We start from the raw sequence: 19,193 nt of genomic DNA on the forward strand, positions 1-19,193 counted from the left end.
TTAGGTTTGCAATTTTTTTTGGTGATGGCATGTTCAGAATCTTGGATCCCTAAGTTGAATATGTTGGAAATACTTAGGAACTCTGGAAATTGTTGTTTTTGTATATATAATGACTTTCTAGGTGAACCAATAGATTTAATAAAAAGTATATAAAAGAATAGGCATTATAATTTTGTATTTCTAAGTTAGCATGCATGTCTCAAATTCTCAGCTATCATTATTAGTGTCATACTCTGGAGACAGTTATCTTTTGAAGATTTGGGGGCTCTCATGGACCTCATATTTTTCCAGGCAGTTTATGTAATCCTCCCATGCCAATTTGGTCAGCTTCTTTGCCTGCCTACCTTGTAGTGTAGCTTACTTAGATCAGAGGTAATTCTTGATCAGGAGGAGAGAAGATAAAATAATCACCAGGTGAGTGCTCGCTTCGGCAGCACATATACTGAGATTCGAACGATACAGAGAAGATTAGCGTGGCCCCTGTGCAAGGATGACATGCAAATTTGTGAAGCGTTCCATTATTTTTTTATTAATTAAAAAAAAATCATCAGGTGACAGTCCTAAAGGTAGTAATTACAAAACTTCAACCTGGAAATGGCCTCAACATGGTCTATATCAGAATATGCAAATTCTAGCCGATATATCCAAATACATTTGTGGCAAAATGCTGCCAGTTTTCAAGTTAGATATTATTATGTGGGACGGAAGTGCCAATGAGGAGGGAAAGGAGCTGCTCAGTTTCACCTCCTCCTCTCCCCCTGTTGTTGAGTGAATAAATTTGGAGAGGAAAATGCCAAGAGGCAGACTGTGTGAATGAAGAGGAGAAGGAACAAAACCTGACTTTCCAAGAAGGACTATTTCCCTTAAAAAATTGAAAGTTGCCTATATTCTATGTACACTGTTCTAAAACTATAGGCTACTTTCATGTAGACCCAGAATGTGAACTAGGTCATTCTTGACCCTAGAAATGGGTGGAGATGTATTTGATAGGAGAATCAGTGCTTGGGTGACTGGAGTTCCATTATTGGTGGTTATCTTCTCTGGCCTGTTCCTGCTGGGATTAGCAACTTGAGGAACATTCTGGGTGGGTAGTTATTTTGATGGTCAAATATGATTGCCTCCCTATCCTTTTGACCAAAACTGGAGAAAGATTGATTTTTTTTTTTAAGACCGTGTTCAGAGCAACTTGAAAAAGGATTAAAGGGAAAGGATAAGTAGAATTCAGGGAACTATAGAGATTGAGTGGTAGCTCAGTAGGATGTTAATTATTTGTTTATTGCAAGTTTTATTATTGGTAGATTATCCAGTAATACAGAAATTGGTGTAGAACAGAAGTTTTCATAACATTTCTATTAGAAGGCGTTTAGAAGCTAAATAAACTACACTGTAACCGCACCCTCCCCCCTCCTCCCTTGCTTTGCTTGGTTAAAGAGGAATTGGCTGATATATATTTAATGGCACAATGAAAACATCAGATAGATTTTTAAAAATCAAGTTATATTTTAATCTAAATGTGTTGCCTATTTAGCTGCTTTCCCATTACAACTGGCTTTTAAAAAACTCTCTTTCTGTGGGCTTCCCTGGTGGCGCAGTGGTTGAAAGTCCGCCTGCCGATGCAGGGGACACGGGTTCGTGCCCCGGTCCGGGAAGATCCCACATGCCCCGGAGCGGCTGGGCCCGTGAGCCATGGCCGCTGGGCCTGCGCGTCCGGAGCCTGTGCTCCGCAACGGGAGAGGCCACAGCAGTGAGAGGCCCACATACTGCAAAAAAAACAAAACAAAACAACAAAACAAAACAAAAAAACCCCTCTCTTTCTGTGATACTTTTGTCAATAGAGGTGTTTCCTCTTAGCCAATTCTAGCCACAATATTGACCGGGCCTAGGCATTTGATATACCCTAAAGGAATTAGGCAGGAAAAAACTTGGTCCCTACTGGAATGAGTATTTTAAAGACCTTCTTAGATTCTGTGAACACTGTGAGTACAAATGAAAGAGACCCAGGAGAGGGGAAAACTTAAGAGCCTAAGAATAAAAATGATCGTGGGTATGGGGGCGGGGTGGTAAGCTCTTATATAACTAAGCGAAGGTGCACTAAGGGCAGGAAATTCGTTTCCTGGAGGTTATGAGGTAGCGTGTGAAATCCCTTGGACAGGAGGCGTTCCGATTTAATTTGGGTACTTCACACTGGCATGCCACAGTATTTTAAGGATAGTGGCAGGTGATCTTGGGAAATATCAGTGCATTTACTAACAGTGAGTTTGATTTTATTCTGGTATGCTATGAATGGGCATGTAGCTCAAAGATAAGCTTAATTCAAAATAAATATCTTAAATATTAGAGAAAATATTTTAAAAATGGGTCTTTCGTCCCTGCTGTATAACTTTAGAAAATAATGCAGAATACTGAACATAGTAGAGAATTGATGGCATGAATATAATCAGAATTTGATGGTTGCTTTCTAGAAACTTCTAAATAAAACCTAAATTTGTTTAAAGTTGTACTACAATAGCATTTCTAGTGTGTATGTCTCATGGGAAGGTCTGTACCTTCTTGGATCACTGCACTTCACGGCTTTGCACATGGCTGTGAGGATTCAGAAATTGACTCAGTTACCCAGGGATCATTAGATCTTTGGGTACAGTCAGTACACAGGGGCACACAGAGAAAGTGAGCCTCGAACGATGGCTATTTGTATTTTGGAAGTTTTAAACCCCATTTTGAAAACCAGCAGAAAGCTATGGATCGTTTCCCTAACAAAACTTCAATTTCTGAGGGTGGAGGGACGGCCCTTGGTTGTCATTCAGGAAGCCCTGATCTAAAAGACCATCTTCATTTTACTTCTGACCTTGCTCCAGCTTTGTTGTCACTCTCCGTCTGTAGTTCTCTGTCACCTTTGAATGGAGCGCCAGATCCTGAAGGATGCTTACTGCCTTACCCACTGAACTGAAGCCACAGTCCAGAGCTTTGTGATGTCATGGAGCAAAAACTCTGCAAAGGGCTGCCCCAAAGGTGCAAATGGTAAGAATAGGGCCTGAGGCATGGGACAGCCCTCCTAGGTAGTACCTACCTCCTGCTGGTTTAGGGGCATTTATTTCATAGTCAGTTGAATATTAATGTTTTGTTTTTAAAAATGAGCGTATTTCTCCTAAAATTTTAAATCATTATAAAGGTGTTCTACCTAAATGTAACTTTTTTTCTCATGTTTTAGGATATCACATTCATGGTGTGAAATGTGTACTTCAAATTAACATAATGACTGGAAATTTGGGATTCTGTTATTTTGTGACTCTGAAATTTGTAGCATATTTTCAGGAAAATTGTTGAGATTCCTAGATATTTTGTTCTTTATTCCTTTCAAGTTTCCCTGCGTGTATGATTATTTCTGAATTTTATTAATCTGTTTGTAACTTTAGAGAAAACTGCCTTCAGTTCATATTTTGACACAGAAGGGATGCTTTGATTTATCTTATTAGAAACGTGTTTTGACAAAAAATTCCATTTGAGTGGCTCTAATCTCCATTTCGGAATCTCAGATCAACTGCTTGTTACGGCATTCATTGGGACTTTTCTGCCAAATACAGCTTCACTGAGAAGGTCATCCTTGAAAAATCAAGAAATCTGAAGGAAGTAATTTTGGGACCGAGAAGAAAGATGGAAGATCATTATCAGATCACAGCACAGCACACTCTGGAAACATCTTAGACTTCACCGCTTTTGTACGTGAAACATAATTTGAATGTCTTTTATGAATTGGACTACTTGAATGTAAGAAAAACACAACTCTAGCCTCTAAAACACTGCCGTCAGTACAGTCGACTCTTGATCGTTCACACTGGTGGAGGGAGCCTGGGTCCTTCAGCTTAACTAAAGTTAGACGTCATGTGTTCCGATCCAAAGGTGTTTCTGTGTTCCTTTTGGAATATAGTGTTTGGACTTTTACAACATGTGCCTCCCAATTTCACCTGCCCTGAGAGAGGAGCCTGAGTTCATCTGTGCCCAGATGCTTGTTCTCTGTCCTTCTTTTTTTTCTGTACTGTTGACCTAAATGTGGGGAAAACGTTGAGCATATAGGATTCCAAAATTGATCAGAATCTGTTAAATCTATCCCACTTCTCCTTCCCAGGTAACTTTATTCCATTTCCTTTTCAGCTCTTCTAGATGTTGCCCAATTTTAGCCCCTTTGTCTTAGGTCAGGATAGAATCATAACAGCACTGTCCAGGCTTCTTCCCTCTTGTCCTGTTTTGTTCTGCCTGTGATGGGAGGTTTCCGTTGCTTTCCTCTGAAGGAGTCTACTTGTGTCCTTGCATTTCCATCTCCCTCCCTGCCTGCGGGGAAATAGAATAGATCCAGACTTAGCAATCTTGGCTCTCTAAGGTTTGCCTATAAAAGGTCATAGTATTGTATTTAAAATAGAGCGTTTTAGCTGTGGTGTTGACAGGTGTCTCCATTGGCCGTCTGCTCTGTTCTGGTGCTCAGACTGTCCACTCTTTCCCTCACCACCCAGGCCTCTTGAGGCCAGGAGCGAACCCTCACCCTGCCTCAGGCACAGGACGAGCCAGAACTGACTTCTCTGTGAGCTTGCCTAGGTCCTGGAGTCATGAGTTAATGAGATGGTTGGAGAGATCCATATGTTTTCCCCCAGATGCTAGTAAAACAAATCATGTGCAGAGAAAATGATCACATCAGTAAGATTTTGAAAGCAAGATTTGTCCAAAAACATGCCAGATTTGAGGTTAACCTACATGAACCCACATTGACCATCCAGGTATGTCTTACTTTAAAAAATACACAAAGTAACATAACCCTTAGAAAATATTACCAAATCATCCTGACATTTTCCAAATGTGATAGTACTCTAAACATTTTTTTCTTACAAGTAGCTTTCAGAAACACGTGCAAATGTGTTTTGTGTAAAGGAGTATATACTGTATATAATATTCTGACTCTTGCTGTAATAAAATTAAACTTAAACAGTCTCATTATTTAAAGCCTAAGAGTTTGAAATTTTTTTTTGAGTAAACTTCTACAGCATACAATACTATGTTTACTTCTCATGGAATGTACAAATATCCTTAGAAGCTGCTCTTGTGTGTTTGTTTTCCGCACAGTCCACATAAAATAAAAATATTGTAAACAGGGTCCATGTCTCCAGTAAGAGTTTCCAAACTTTTGGCTGTAATTACCAAATGCTTGGGATTGGGCTGGCTGGAAATGCATATCAAGTATTTCTGTGTATGCAGCAAACTTTGTCCAAATAAAGTAGCTTTGTACTCTGAAGGAGCTTTTAGTAATGATACTTTTGTTAAATAAAATATGTGAGTTAAAGGAAAGGAAATGAACAAAAAGATCTGTAAATGTGATGGTCTAAATAGGTGGTTTGTGACCGTTTTCTGTCCAAGTTAACAGCAGTAGTAAGTCAGTAGGAATGGGGTGGAGGTGGGATTTGTAGTTTGAAGGGAAAAGAAAGATCCCCATCTGGAATTAGCAGTGGTGTGGGTCAGTGTGTGTAAGCTGTGACCCGTGGACCCTGAATGCAAGGTCAAACTTGGTACTAGAAGTCTATCCTCACAGTTCCTGAATGAGCAGCAGAGGAAGGGTGTTGATCTGAGGCAAAATAGGAAAAAAAAAAAAGCAAAGACAGTGTAAGGACTTCAAAATATTTTTTCAGTTAAAAAAAAAAAGAAATGTCCTTTAAACTTTTATGTCCTGTACTGTATGCCCTTATTTGGTAAAAATGAAAAGCTTGCCATCCCAAGTTAGTTCTCTAAAGATATTTAAAAATTTTTGTATTGGCCTGTGAAATCGGAAGGCTGGGAGCTGCTACTTCTTGGAATGTTAATTCCAATATTCTGTGCAATATTAGCGTATTAAGGTCCCAGTTGTTTATCCCACAACCCATAACTCATAGGACACTGATTAGGGTGCCAGAGAACAGTTTGGGAAGGTGTAGATAATTACTTCAGCACTGCTGCGTCATGGGAGTCATTGTCATAACCTTATTATGGGTAGCAGTTAAAAGGATAGCTGGTATCCTGTTTCAACTAGCGGTTGTCTGGAAATCTCTGACAAATTGCCAGTAGTTTTGTGTGAAAATGAACTGATAATGCAAAGATCTGCTACAATACAAACTTTGTGGAAACCATTTTTACTACTTTGCAGGTGGTTTTTCAACCTGTGAAATAAATAGTCATCAACATGCAGGAAATTCTACACTAATATGACCAGGAACTCTGCAGTGGTTATAGCATTTTTGTTTCTGCTTATCTCTAATATTAAAGTTCAAAATTGAATAGTCTTGTGTGACCAGACTACTTTTATTAGTTTTAAAAGAACCGGAGAAAAGAATCCCGAAGAAGGAGAAACTAAGGATGACTCCGAGATGTGTTTGGGCCGTAGGGTGACCACCTTCATTTTCCCCCACCGGAAGGGCATTTTTCAGAAAAGTATAAGCCACACAATACCAATTTTTATGTCTCGTCTACTTATGTGCTAGCCACTCGTGTAAGTGACATATATATATAAAATAGGTGTCAAGGAGTGAATTTCCAAGAAAGATAGTGAGATTTCTTCCTTTGGCAGCTTTAAGATGAAGGTCGGTATCCTTCCTGAACAGGTGCTTGTAGGCAAGTTCGGAGGAAGTCAGTGATCTCTAGTCATGGTTTACAATACTCCAAAGTACCTCCCTTTATCTCCAGGGATGTTGCAAAATTCTCATTGAATTGCTCATTAGGGAAAGCTTGTCATATTCTACATTAAGTGTTTTCCTTAGAGACTTTTTCTTAGGAGACCCAACTCTGAGTTATTAAACCCAGGGCTATGATGAGTGAGGCAGACACCTGCTTTCTGTATTCACTGGAACTTGAAAGCAAGAATGAAATTACTAAATAAGATGAAATTGGTTTGAGAGATAGTTTGGACTTCATTTGCTATGTGCTGTACGTCCGTTCCCAAGGGTGGAAAACAATCAAGAAGAGTTTTAAATTTCTCAATACTGGAAGGCACTACTTTTCCATTAAAATTTTGGATTAAATATTTTGAGCATTCTTAATTTTGTAGCAGAGAAAGGATAATTGAAACCATTTCACCTCAAATATGACCCAAAATTTTGGTAGATCTGCAGTTTTGTATTCTGAAGAGAAAGCACATGTCTCTTATTATGGGCCTTTGATAACACAGGTGTTAAGTCCGGGATTTAGTTTTTTTCTCTCATCAATATTCTCAGTCTTGCTCCAAACCAAGTAACAGTTTTAGTCAAATAATACCGCAGGAACTTTCCCTTAGGAATTAAGACTTTCTTTAGCTCTTGAGTTGCTCTCAGAGGCTTCTCCAGGCCCCATTTTGACCTTAGAAAACCACATCACAGAATGAGTTATGCAATTTTCAAAGCCCCATTTGCAGAATCTGCTAGCAAATGTTAAAATATTCACATCATTTTAGGTTAGTTTTCCCACTTTAAAAAGGGAGGGATTATTCCGTCTAAGTACCAGGCTAAAGACAGGTGAATGGGTGGTTCGTGGATCTCGTTTGGGACCTCCCCTGGTTCTTGTTGGCCCTGATTCAGCAGGACTCCCCCTGGTGTCGGGGCTGAAGGCCATGGCGGGATTTTAGGAGGTCTGAGGCAGGTGTTGGAGCGTGGCTTTTCACATCTACCACCATAAGCAGTTCTTGTTTGCTTGTTTTATAACATCCTTCCAGGAAGTCATTGTAGCAAATTGTTGTTTCTCCCTGCCCCTAGATTATTCAGATTAATGTGGTTAAATTGAGATTAAGAAGTAGAGTTAATTCAGTGGTTGCCATTTCCTCTAAAAAATTGCCGTCAGCTGCTGATCTAGAATTCCATCTTCCATGTCCTAAATTCTGATCAAAAAAATATCAATTTGGTCTGAGTACCGTGTAAAACCTTGTACTAGCCCTTTCTCTTGTCTTTCCATTCTTGGTCTCCTGCCCCACAGATCTTTCTGGCTCACTACCAACTTTTTGTAGTGAAGTTGATGAGCACCTTAAGGATTTGAAATTTAGAGCAAGAATCAGAGGTGATAGAAGGGAAGTGGCACAGGGATGGGTAAAAGTTCTTATTAAAGTGCAGCAAATACTGGATTAGGATACAGTTATCACTGGTTTATCAGTATGTTTTTATGGCCAAACAGCACAGAGCTGAGTACTGCACATTAGCTCGTGCCTCTTCCAGTTCTGTTTTTGTCCTCATCTTCCTCCTGCTGATGGAGATTTGAATCCTCACAAATGAAATGTCTGAGCACTGGATTACCCTGGTGCCCAGCCGGGCATCAAATGGGCAGAGTTTCTGCATCCTTCGACAGCCGAGCGAATGAAAAGGCCACGTTTCTCAACAATTGGAAGTTGTCGCTTGCCAGTCTTGTTTCCTGTTTCTCCCCACCTTTTTCAGTATGAGAGTGTCCAGCAAAATCATTTCCTCTAAAAGCTATTCCGTAGGGGATCTTGAGAAGCGCGGTACAGCTGGACATGGCACCTAAGTACGTTATTCATTCCTCCAACATACTGGACGCTTACTGTGCTCTGGACTCTAGGGAAACAGAACACACAAAGCGCGGAGTTTACATTCTGGCAGAAGTAAACAGACACAAGTAAATTATCACACTGTGGAATAAATAGAAAAGAGAGAGAATGTGCTCAGGACCCTGGTGAGGGATGGAGGGGTAGGTGTCAGTTTTCAAACAGGGAGATCAGAGGAGACCTCCCTGGAAAGTGTGATTTGGGAAAGACGATGTTTGTAGTAATTGGAGCTGAGCAACAGGTTTATCTTAAGGAAGAGAGAAAATATTGAAACATTTCCAACAATTGTGTATGGCTTTTCTTGCCACTCCTTGATCTATGCTAGAGGCTTGCACTGCGTCTAAGACCAGCTGTGCACATTCCTCCTTGTTTCTGCCACTGTCATTCCTTCTGCCCAGAATCTTTCCCAGGATCCAGCCTAGATGGCATCTACATGACGTTATTTGTGGAGATAGGCAAGGTCATAACAAGCTGGACTGCATGGCAGAATCTGACACTGAGAGTCCTGAGGGCCCACTAACAAAGGATGGGCTTTTAGAGGGGGCCCCAGGGGCCACATACTTCGCAAGGGGGTTAGAAGGACAGGCCAGGCTGAGCAAGGTCAAACTCAAGGGTGGTGAAAATGGGACAGATCATGGAGGACCCCAAATGCCACGGAGGGAGTAGGGGTTAAGTTCTACAGGCAGCAGGGGACCACTGCTGTCCTCTGGGGCTTCTCCCATGTGGGAGTTTCCACTGAGTATAGCAAAGATACATTGGCTTTTGGGGGTTCGCAGTTTATAATCTCTGGCAAGTGAGGAATGGAGAAGAAGGTGGTTAGTAGTAATTTCCTCTCTTCCATCTCTCAGTACCTGTGTTTCCAAAAGCGTATAACTTTTTTTTCTCATAAAAAGCATATGATTTGTAAAAATTTCAGCTGGCACAGAAAAATAAAAAGCAGAGTTCACCATCTCACAGCTATTAATATCCTGATCACCGTCAGTTTAGACTTCTTCCTTCTCAGGAGCATACAGTATTTGCTAAAAACATCCTTTGTAATGGGTGCTCCATGCAGATGTAACCAACACTATTGCTGGAAGTTTAGTGGTTTACGATTCTCATTATTCAGGTTCTTTCCAGTTTTCACCCTTATAAACTCAGTTTCAATAAATAACCTTTTGTATAGTATCTGCACTAACCCAATCATCTCCTTGGTGTAAATGATGGACAATTCCAAAAACGGGGATGCTTATAACTGAGATACAAGATATTAGGATTTTGCGCTGTAAGACGTTACCTGGGAGCAGAGTGTGTGGGCGGGGGGGGGGGGGGGCGGGTGCGTGCGTGCGAGTGCGTGCGAGTGCGTGCGTGCGTGCGCGTGCGTGCGTGCCTTGCGTATGCGTGCGGGCATGTGCGCATGCCTCCCCTTTCCTGTGCACTTCAGCGGCGGCTTACGTCTTCAGACCTGCGTGGCGACAGCAGCAGGTGGGTTGAGGGCTGTGGCCTCTGCGTTGGGCGCGGAGGGAACCGCGTCTCGTGTCACCTCGCGGTGGGAACACCTGTGGCTCACGACGCGCGTCTGCAGCCGCTTCCAGAGCCCTGACTCGCAGGCGGCGGCCCGCAGAAGCCTTGGGTATGTAAGTGCGTAGCCCGTATCGTAGCCAGACTGGGGACTTTCTAGCTTCTTCCCATGAAGCTCCTTTGATTCCACGGTTTACCGTTCTCATTAGGCGGATCAAAGAGACAACACATTCTCCTAGGAAGTTGAACATTCTACCACGAAACCCCGATCTGTTTCTCAGTGTAGAAGTCTTTAGGAGGGTTAAGTTTGTTACTTTAGATCTTTCAGGGAAATGTCCTCTGTGGAGGTGGTCGAATTGGATTACTCTGTGGGTTTTATATCTATGCCATCCTCCCCAGCCACTTCTCATCCTCAAGGTTTTTAGATGGTTCCTAGATTGAGCCATTGTGCACTAGACACAATGAGCAGAACTCAAGGAGTCCAGGACTCAGAGCCCTGTTACATGGAAGGTTTGGCTTAGGTTGAAGTCATAAGGTCTATTCCCTCTTCTTAAAAATGGGTGCTACTGGGACTTCCCTGGTGGTGCAGTGGTTAAGAATCAGCCAGCCAACGCAGGGGACATGGGTTAGAGCTCTGGTCCGGGAAGATCCCACAGGCCGTGGAGCAACTAAGCCCGTGCGCCACAACTACTGAGCCTGCGCTCTGCAACAAGAGAAGCCACCGCAATGAGAAACCCGTGCGCTGCAACAAATACCCAACGCAGCCAAAAATAAATAAATTTACCCAAAAAAATGGGAGCTACTTAAAAACCATAGGTATGTCACCTGTTCTGCTCATCAGGCAGCAGCGTTGGTGATTACCACTCCTTTCCATCTCAGGGCCTTTGCCCTCGCTGTTCCCTTTGCCTGGTAACGTGCCCCCAGGGCTCCCCGCCTTGCTTTCGTTAGTTCTCTGTAAATTGTCTCCTCATCAGATGTGCAAAGCAGCGTCTCTGGTATTAGCTCCCTTATTTCCTCCTAGCAGCTATCGCAACCTGGCATGAAAGACTTGTCTCCTCCACTAAGCCATAAGCTCAGAGAGGGCAAGGTCTTTGTTTTGTTCCTGGATGTTTCCTCAAAGCTAGAATGACACCTGACATATGTTAGAAACTCAGCAAATACATAATATTTGAAGGAGTGAATGAATGAATCCCCCACTGCTCCCACTTTGGGAGTTGTGAAGAAACTTGGAGCTTTTAAAGGCTCTGGAAGAAAGCAAAAGACATACCAAAAAAGCCCCAGCTGCCGTAGAGGAGCCTCGGGGCAGGGTCTTCAGGCTGGGCAGCCTGGCCAGCAGGTCGTTCCTGCTTCCAGCCCCTTCTCTGCCTGAATATTCCCTTGCAGCTAACAGTCCCCCAGCTGGATGGTGACTGTGCCTTTAGAAAACGTTTTAATGGATGACTACAGTCAATAGATACTTTCTGGGCAGCAGCTGTGGTGCCAGGTATCGTGCTGGAGGCCAGGGTTACAAAAGTCATCTGGACAGACTCACTGAGCCTGCAGTTTTTCAGGGTGTGAGTTTGGTTGGACAAGACTGCCCTTCTGCCATCCTCACACTAAGAGAAGAGCTCTGAGGGAGGGGAGCTTTGTTCAGAGGGAGGGGGGCTGTAATGTGGAGCCAGGTGTGCATGAGGAGGTGGTGGCTGCCCGTGTGGTGTGTGGTCCTTGCGCAGGAGAAGGGCACAAGTGGGAGGAAGACAACATGCCCGGCCTCAGGGTTTGCTTTGACCCCCTACCCCCCAAGCCGGAGGCCCAGGGGAGAGGGAGGAAGCTCGCAGTATGCCTGTTTTCTCCTGCGAAATTCTTACGCCCACCACTTTCCAGCTTAGACTTCTACAGACAAAATTCGGAAGCTAATAATGATTTTAAATATTTCTATGGGTGAATGTTCTAGAAAGTTCCTAGACTAGAAAGTCTATTTAAAAACGACTTTCGAAACGATGAATTTGTATTTCTCCTCCCACTTAAGACTCAAGAGGAACAAAGAAGACTGTTCCTCCAACAATACGAATAGACTGAAATTTAAGGGAACAGGATTTCTAAGTGATTTTGCTCACTTGTTCAAACATAAATAGATAATCAATCCTTCAACTACTCTAAAGGAGGTATCTTGAAGTTTTCTGTAAGGAATCTTTAACTGAAAAGGAACATAGTACAAACATGCATGACCATGTAATCCAAACTGTAAATGACTCAGAGATGAGCATGGAGACAGAATTTCTGCCCTCTAGTTAGGAAATTACTGAAATACTGTTTTCCAGTATTTAGACATTAGAACATTAGAACACATAAAATTCTAAGGATGAGAAGTACACATGACATTAATAGCATCAGGAAAAACCATAGACAGGTAAGAATAGGACGTCATTTTCATCCTGTCCTCTGGGTCCTCTAGATCACATGCCAGCTTTCAGAAGTAACACCCAGCTCAGTCCTTCTCAGTGTGTGTGCGCACGTGCGTGCACACACATGCACACAACTTGGGGACCTAGTTCAATTGCGAATTCGGATTCAGTGTTTCTGGAGTGGGACTTGGGATTCTGCTTTTCTAACAGGCTCGTTGGTGAAGCCAGTACAGTTGGTCCACAGATCACACACAGTAGCAAGACTCTTGCTTACCGAGAACTTTCACAACCATTTGTCCATGGAAACTTTGTAACTACCCTGTGAGTTGAGCAGTGCCCGTGTGACCTCCTTTTACACATAATAAGACAGGTTCCAAGAGGTAGAGTGACTAAAGTTGTGTTAGAACCCAGGTTTTCTAACTCCTCATGGAGCCTCTTAGGCTAGTTCTAATTTAGTTGTTGCATCGTGAATATAGAACAGGGAGGGGGTGTGGAACTAAAATACCATTTTTGGAAACCCAGTAGAGAAAATAACGTGGAATTTTATTACGACGGTGGTGTCTCCTGAGGTCTCCTGAGCGGCGCTGATGGACTAGGGGGGTATCAAGGTCATGTGTGAGTTCGTAGACTTGACATTTGTAGGCAACAAGGAGACACAGCAGATGGTGAGCGCCCTGGTGGTGACAAACTTAACTGTCTTTGGGAAAATCGGATTTACCTTGACTAGAGGCTACCTTCCACATTCCAGATGGAAGTAGAGTTCTAGGGCTCAGTGGCGTTGATTCAAGAAGCACTGTACTTGTCACATGGGGCAAAGGATGTGCAAATCCTGTGCAAATGGTCTCAGTCTCCCTCAAGATTTGCTGACAGGAGACACAGTGTCTTTATCTCAGCTAGATTTTAATTGGTCTTAAGATAACTTTCAGTGAGGTCTTGATTATGCTTATTCTTCATATGGAATATGCTGAGAAATCACTAAATATTGTCAAACAGGGAAAGATACCTGCGTGGAAACCCATTGTGGCCTCTGTGAGCCTCGGGTCTTGGGCCCCAGCTGGCAAGAGGAGGCCGGCTGTCCCTGGGTCCATGAGATCGGAGGCCATTGACTCTCATACAGCCTTTTACTTTCACGATGACTATTTTCTAGGGAAAGGCTGCTTTATTATTGATGTTGGTCCATCTTCTTTCCTTTTCCAAACTTTCAGGCATTTGCCACTGAGCAATCCAGTGGTAGCATAGAAAGATTTGATTCATTTGGCATCTGTTCAGCTCGAAAACACGAGTGCCTTGATTTTGCAGTGTTCTGATGGTGTCTTGTTATAAACATAATACACATTCACTGCAAAAATTTTGGAGATTAAAGGAAAGTACAAAGAAAAAAAACACTATACGCCTACCACCCAGTGATAACTATTGTTACCATTTTGGTATCATTCAAGAACATGTTTTAACAAATTGACACCATGAAAGTTTTTTTTTTTTTTACTATTAAGTTTTGTAACCTATTATTTCGCATAAGAATATTAGAATGATTGTTTTCCCAAATTTTGAAATATTATTTAAGAGGGGTTTTTTTTTTGGACTAGTTGGTATTCCGTCACACGGATGTACCCAGTCATCCCTTATTGATGAACATTTAGTTTGTTTCCTATTGTTTAATATGTTATGCTGCAAGGGAGATCCTTGTAGTAAATCTTTACACATCTGTGGTTCTTCCCTTAGGATAAATGCTGAGAATTGGAATTACCAACTCTAAAGATATATTTAAAATATTTGTTGGATGATTGATGCCTCTTGATAAATATTAACAGAGCATGCCCCAGAACAGTTGTCCAATGTATACCTTTAACTAACATGCACCCTGGCTATTTTGGGGCATTGTTTTTAAACTTTACCTCTTTGACCGTTGAAAAAGGTATCTTTTTGTTTTACTTTGCATACATTTGATTTTCACCAAGACTGTATTTCTTACATGTTTTTTCTTTTGTGAAATGCCTCTTAGGTCCTTGGCTCATTTTTCTCTTGGAGTTGTGTTGTTGTTGTTTTAATGATCCCTGAAAGCTCTGTATATTAACATATTAACCGTTGTCACTTGTACACATATTTTCCCTCATTTGTTATTTAAGTTTGTTTATAGTATTTTTCACATTTAGAAAAATTTACACTTTTACTTAGTCAAGTTTTTCAGTCTTTTATTTATTTATTTTTATTTTATTTATTTATTTTTTTTTGCGGTACACGGGCCTCTCACTGTTGTGGCCTCTCCTGTTGCGGAGCACAGGCTCAGTGGCCATGGCTCACGGGCCCAGCCGCTCCGTGGCATGTGGGATCTTCCCGGACCGGGGCACGAACCCGTGTTCCCTGCATCGGCAGGCGGACTCTCAACCACTGCGCCACCAGGGAAGCCCCAATCTTTTATTTTATGCTTTCTTCTGCATTTATACTTTAAAATGTCTTTGCAGTCCTGAAATAAAATGACTGAAGTTAGTTTTAATTGTAGACTTAATTGGAAGACAGTGGAATTAGGAATTGGCAGCAAGCATTTTGAGGAAAATACAACCACTAATTAAATGTGAGCTAGTTTTAACCAAATGTGTACATCAAAATCACCCGTTACGGCTTTTAAAAATTTACCAGTGCCTGAGTTACACCCCAGAGCCACTGAATCTGAAGCTTAAAAAAAGTCCACAGACTTAGGAGCAGAGCCAAGTCGCACGTGATTCCCACCCCGCCCCTTGCTTTGAGCATTAAATTTTACTAGTGTAGTGGGTGTGTTTTGTCTTACCCTTTACAGTCTGTTAATAATGAAGATCAGAGTGCTTTCATGAAGAAGGGGATTCAGAGCAGAGTGCTGGGGAGCCCCCTACAGCGTTATGATGGGTCTCTGGAAGCACCAGTCTCCCAAGTCCACATTTAGTGCACATGCATGTGATTGTGTCCAAGCTCCATGGCTGACCCACACGCTTGCCACTACAGTATGGCAAGTGGACTTTTTTTTTTAATTGGAAGAGATAATATATTTACAAATGTAATATATCTGAGGAATACATAGAACGTAATCTGTTTGAAGAATATCTAGGATATATTAGAAGATACACCGTATTTACAAATTATGAACGTAATACCTCACGTTTGTATGTTTCTTTTAACCACGATTCGTTATTCTTTGACATATGGTAGCACCTCATTTGAAATGGGGTGTAGACCTTGCAGATTACTATTTACAACTCGGGAAAAGAAAGTCAAACCAAAAATGGCCAGTTTTATATCTGAACAGATTTGAATTATGCTCATAGATCAAATAGGAGTGAAAGTACACTCCTGTAGCCTGGAGTTGTCTCATTAAAAGGTTTTATAAGGAATTTGCCCACAAATCAACCTCTGTTTTTTTAGTGTCCACCCCATAAGTAACATCCTGCGTTCTAAGGAGCAGCCAGCCTACCCATGGGAGGTGAGAGGAAGACACAGACCATCCTTGGCTTTGGGCCAAGAACTTGGCACCTCAGAGCCTCGGAAATAACAGTGATGATGGTGATGGTGATGATGACGATGATGGTGATGGTGATGCTGCCCCATAGGGCTGAGAGGAGGACTAGGTGATAATTTAACTCCAGTGTCTGGCAGCTGGCAACTACCCCACTAAAGTTGGTGCTACCATCCCACAGTCTGTTCACTGCTCCAGATGATTTGATGAAGGATATCTGGGTGTTAGGGGCAGGAGGCAGAGGGTTCCAAGGAGAGGTCCCTTTGTGTGTTTGAGTTCCCCTGATCAGTTTGAGAGAGAAATTACATATGCCCCAAACAAAAAGAGATAATATAAAGACACTGAAGTATAAAGTGCTAAATTTCATGTTACAGATAATACATTTATTATTTATAAAAAATCAAAAAAGGGTGAGACAGATGTGGCCTGAAGTTCACAATTTTTAATATGATTTTCATGTATAAAATGCTTAAACCAGATCTGAATGCATCTTAGGTAATTAGAAGAAGAAGAAGAAAAGATCATGGTGCCTAAAATCTCTGTCATAACTAGGAGGTTGAGAGTGTATGAGGGGATTAAGTGCTGGTGGGCGAGATCCAGTCCATGGTACAGCTCAGGGAGCAAGGGAGGCACCGAACTTCATGCCAGAGTTTTTCCTGCATCACCATCCTTGTGCCGTGGTGGAGGCTATGACTTGAGATAAACGTGCAGCACAGCTGGACGCCATGGGCGTCCCGGGCAGGCAGGCAGCCCGGCCGGGTCTTCTGTACTGTGAGTCCCAGCGCCAGCCCCCAAGGTCTTCCTGCCTGTACTGCCTCCCGTGAGATGAGGGGACCGACTGGCTGATTTGTGTGGTCTTTAGGCCCTTTCAGCTCTGATATTTCATGATGAAAAACCAATTTATTGATGATTGCGGGCCAGAAGAATTGAAAGAGGTTGAAAGGGATGCTGAGTTCTTTTCTGGCCGAAGTTCCTCCAGAAGTAGAGCAAAGTGAGCTTCTTGATCACTATCCAGGAGGAAGAGTGTATCTTTGCACCTCTTTCTGGTTTTCTTGCTCATCTTTGCCAGGCAGGGCCGTGGCCAGCTCTTGGTAGATTTGTGAACTGAGCAGTTTCTCTGTCTTTTATGACCCAGGATATCCCCCATCCCTCATATCCTGGCTTCCAGGGGATACAGATCTTTACCGCCAGGGTCCCCTCCTAGCTACCCAAAACCTAGAGGGGGTCTCAAGGTCAGAGTGTTCCATGTACAAAGTCCACAGTGGTGTTTGTACAATTATTACTCTTCATTTTGCTCAACAGATGCTTACCCAATAGCTATTGTGTGCAAAGCACTGTGCTGGGCTCTTGGGCAGTATTTTTCAAACCCACTAGTGGGCTTTGACCGCAATTTAATTGGCTACAATCAGAATTCTAAAAATAAAAAATAGAATAAAATAGAAAATGTCAAAGTGCCTCACATACTGTAAGGGAGTATTATTTAATAAAACATTTGTTTCAGTTTTACATTCGTAGGGGTGTGTGTGTGTGAGTGTAATGAGTTTCAGTGGAAAATGTATTTCGACTCTGCACTGTAGTCAGAAAAGCTTATGAAACAGTGCTCTGGGCTCGCGATCCCTTATCTGCAATTCCACGTTACAAAACATGAAACTGTTTTCTTAAGTTTTGCGCAAGTTCATTTGGCAGCAAAACATGACCGAAATGCTTTAAGGGTATTTATGGTCTCTCTTTATCCCACTTCCTGTGAATATGTGTACACTTAACTGCAGAATGGAGCTGTGCCTTAAACTCCAGTGGGCTGTTGTACTTACTTACTTTCCTAAGGGCCAAAAAATTCTGAACCATAGCGATTGTGGACCTGTGTAACGGATAGAACAGTTTTCATTCATTTAGCAAACGTTTATCGAATGCTTCCTGTGAGCTTGGTGTCGTGCTGGGTGTCAGGTGTGGAAGGAAGAAGAGTTTGCGTGAGACGAATTCTTGGGGAATTTCACGACCCCGTGGGTGAGATGGAGTTGGGGCCACCAGAGCTGGACTTGATTCCTCTCCTTCCACGTTCTCTCTCTCTGTCCGTTCACTCAGACCCTCAGCGGCAGGGATTCTCTGCAGGAGGCCTCGAAGTCTCCGACACCAGGGATCCCCAACCCCCCGGGCCTCGGACCGTTACGGGTCTGTGTCCTGTTAGGAACGGGCTGCAGAGCAGGACGGGAGCGGTGGGCGGGCGAGCGAAGCTTCATCTGCCGCTGCCCATCACTCGCATTACTGCCTGAGCCACGCCCCACACCCCTGTCCGTGGAAAAATTGTCTTGCACGAAACCGCTCCCTGGTGCCAAAAAGGTTGGGGACCGCTGTCCTGCACCACGTTTCCAACACCACTTCACGCCAGCACTTCAGCATGTTAAAAATCAGGCTCCAAACACCTTCCTCCTGTATTTCTGTATCCTTAGAAGTACCTCTGTCTCCTGCACCTGGACGCAGCCGCATCCTTGTCCTTGGCCCTGGCACCCGGTTACTGGTCAGTTTCTGTGGATTTTCTCTGCCTGTAGCCCCTGCCTCTTTTCCCTTCCGTCCATTCCCAGCGCTGCCAGAGTGGATGATTACTTCTCACCAGGAAGAGAGGATGGTCTAGAAGTGTAGCTGGGGGAAGCCGGGGTCTTAGGGTCATAAAGACCTGGGCTCAAGTTGTCCCTCTTCCCCATTCTGGCCGAGGGGTCTCAGGCAAGTCTCACAGGACCAGTTTTCTCATCTATAAAGCGGAGGCAATGATAACAGTTTTCATGAGCTCTAGTTAGGAATTGAAGCATGTACACCAAAAACAATACTAAAAGATAAGCCACAGACTGTGTGCAGATATCTGTAGGGCATGTAACTCACAAACGATTAGTATTCAGAACTTATAAATAATCTCCTTTAAACCAACAAGGGAAAAAGACCCAGTTTTTTTAAATCGGCAAAAGATATGAACACAGAGTATCTAGGCAGGAAATCAAAAGACCAATAAATATATTAAAAGATGTTTGATCTCATCAGCAATCCAGGAAATGCAAATTAGAAAAAAGAAATTTGGGTTCACGTCCATCATATGGCACCACACGTAGGCACGGATGTCAAGCAACAGTAACTCACATTGCTGGTCCACCGTCTCAGAGAGCAAGGCCATGGGTGCCTACCGCGCAGCAGCCCCGTCACCAGGGGTGCTTTTCACAGCCTTGTTTTTAATGGCAGGAACATCAGAAATAACAAAAATATCCGTTAAAAGGAAAGAGGATGGTCATTCAGTGGAATACTCCAC

The 19,193-nt window shown here is 42.8% G+C and overlaps 1 protein-coding gene and 1 non-coding gene across 8 annotated transcripts in view; both read left to right on the forward strand.

The window, feature by feature from the left end:
• The window catches only part of XKR6 (XK related 6), an 88,806-nt gene extending 79,099 nt beyond the window's left edge, over window positions 1-9,707 (forward strand). Inside the window, exons 3-4 of one of the 7 annotated variants that reach the window (XR_016393475.1) lie at window positions 5-3,018; window positions 3,209-9,707. The gene's annotated coding sequence lies outside the window, so the exon portion shown is untranslated. Of the gene's footprint in view, window positions 1-4 lie in introns of all 7 variants that reach the window. The other 6 variants (XR_016393477.1, XR_016393479.1, XR_016393476.1 and 3 more) reach the window with 6 other exon arrangements.
• On the forward strand, window positions 419-525 carry LOC115803046 (U6 spliceosomal RNA). Its single transcript, XR_004023675.1, has one exon. It is a non-coding gene; the product is annotated as a U6 spliceosomal RNA (small nuclear RNA).
• Window positions 9,708-19,193: the final 9,486 nt, after the last annotated feature.

Source organism: Delphinapterus leucas, chromosome 6 (assembly GCF_059928025.1).
Source record: "Delphinapterus leucas isolate spDelLeu-1000000601 "Yukka" chromosome 6, BTC_Dleu_Yukka2, whole genome shotgun sequence".
Classification (NCBI taxonomy): domain Eukaryota; kingdom Metazoa; phylum Chordata; class Mammalia; order Artiodactyla; family Monodontidae; genus Delphinapterus; species Delphinapterus leucas.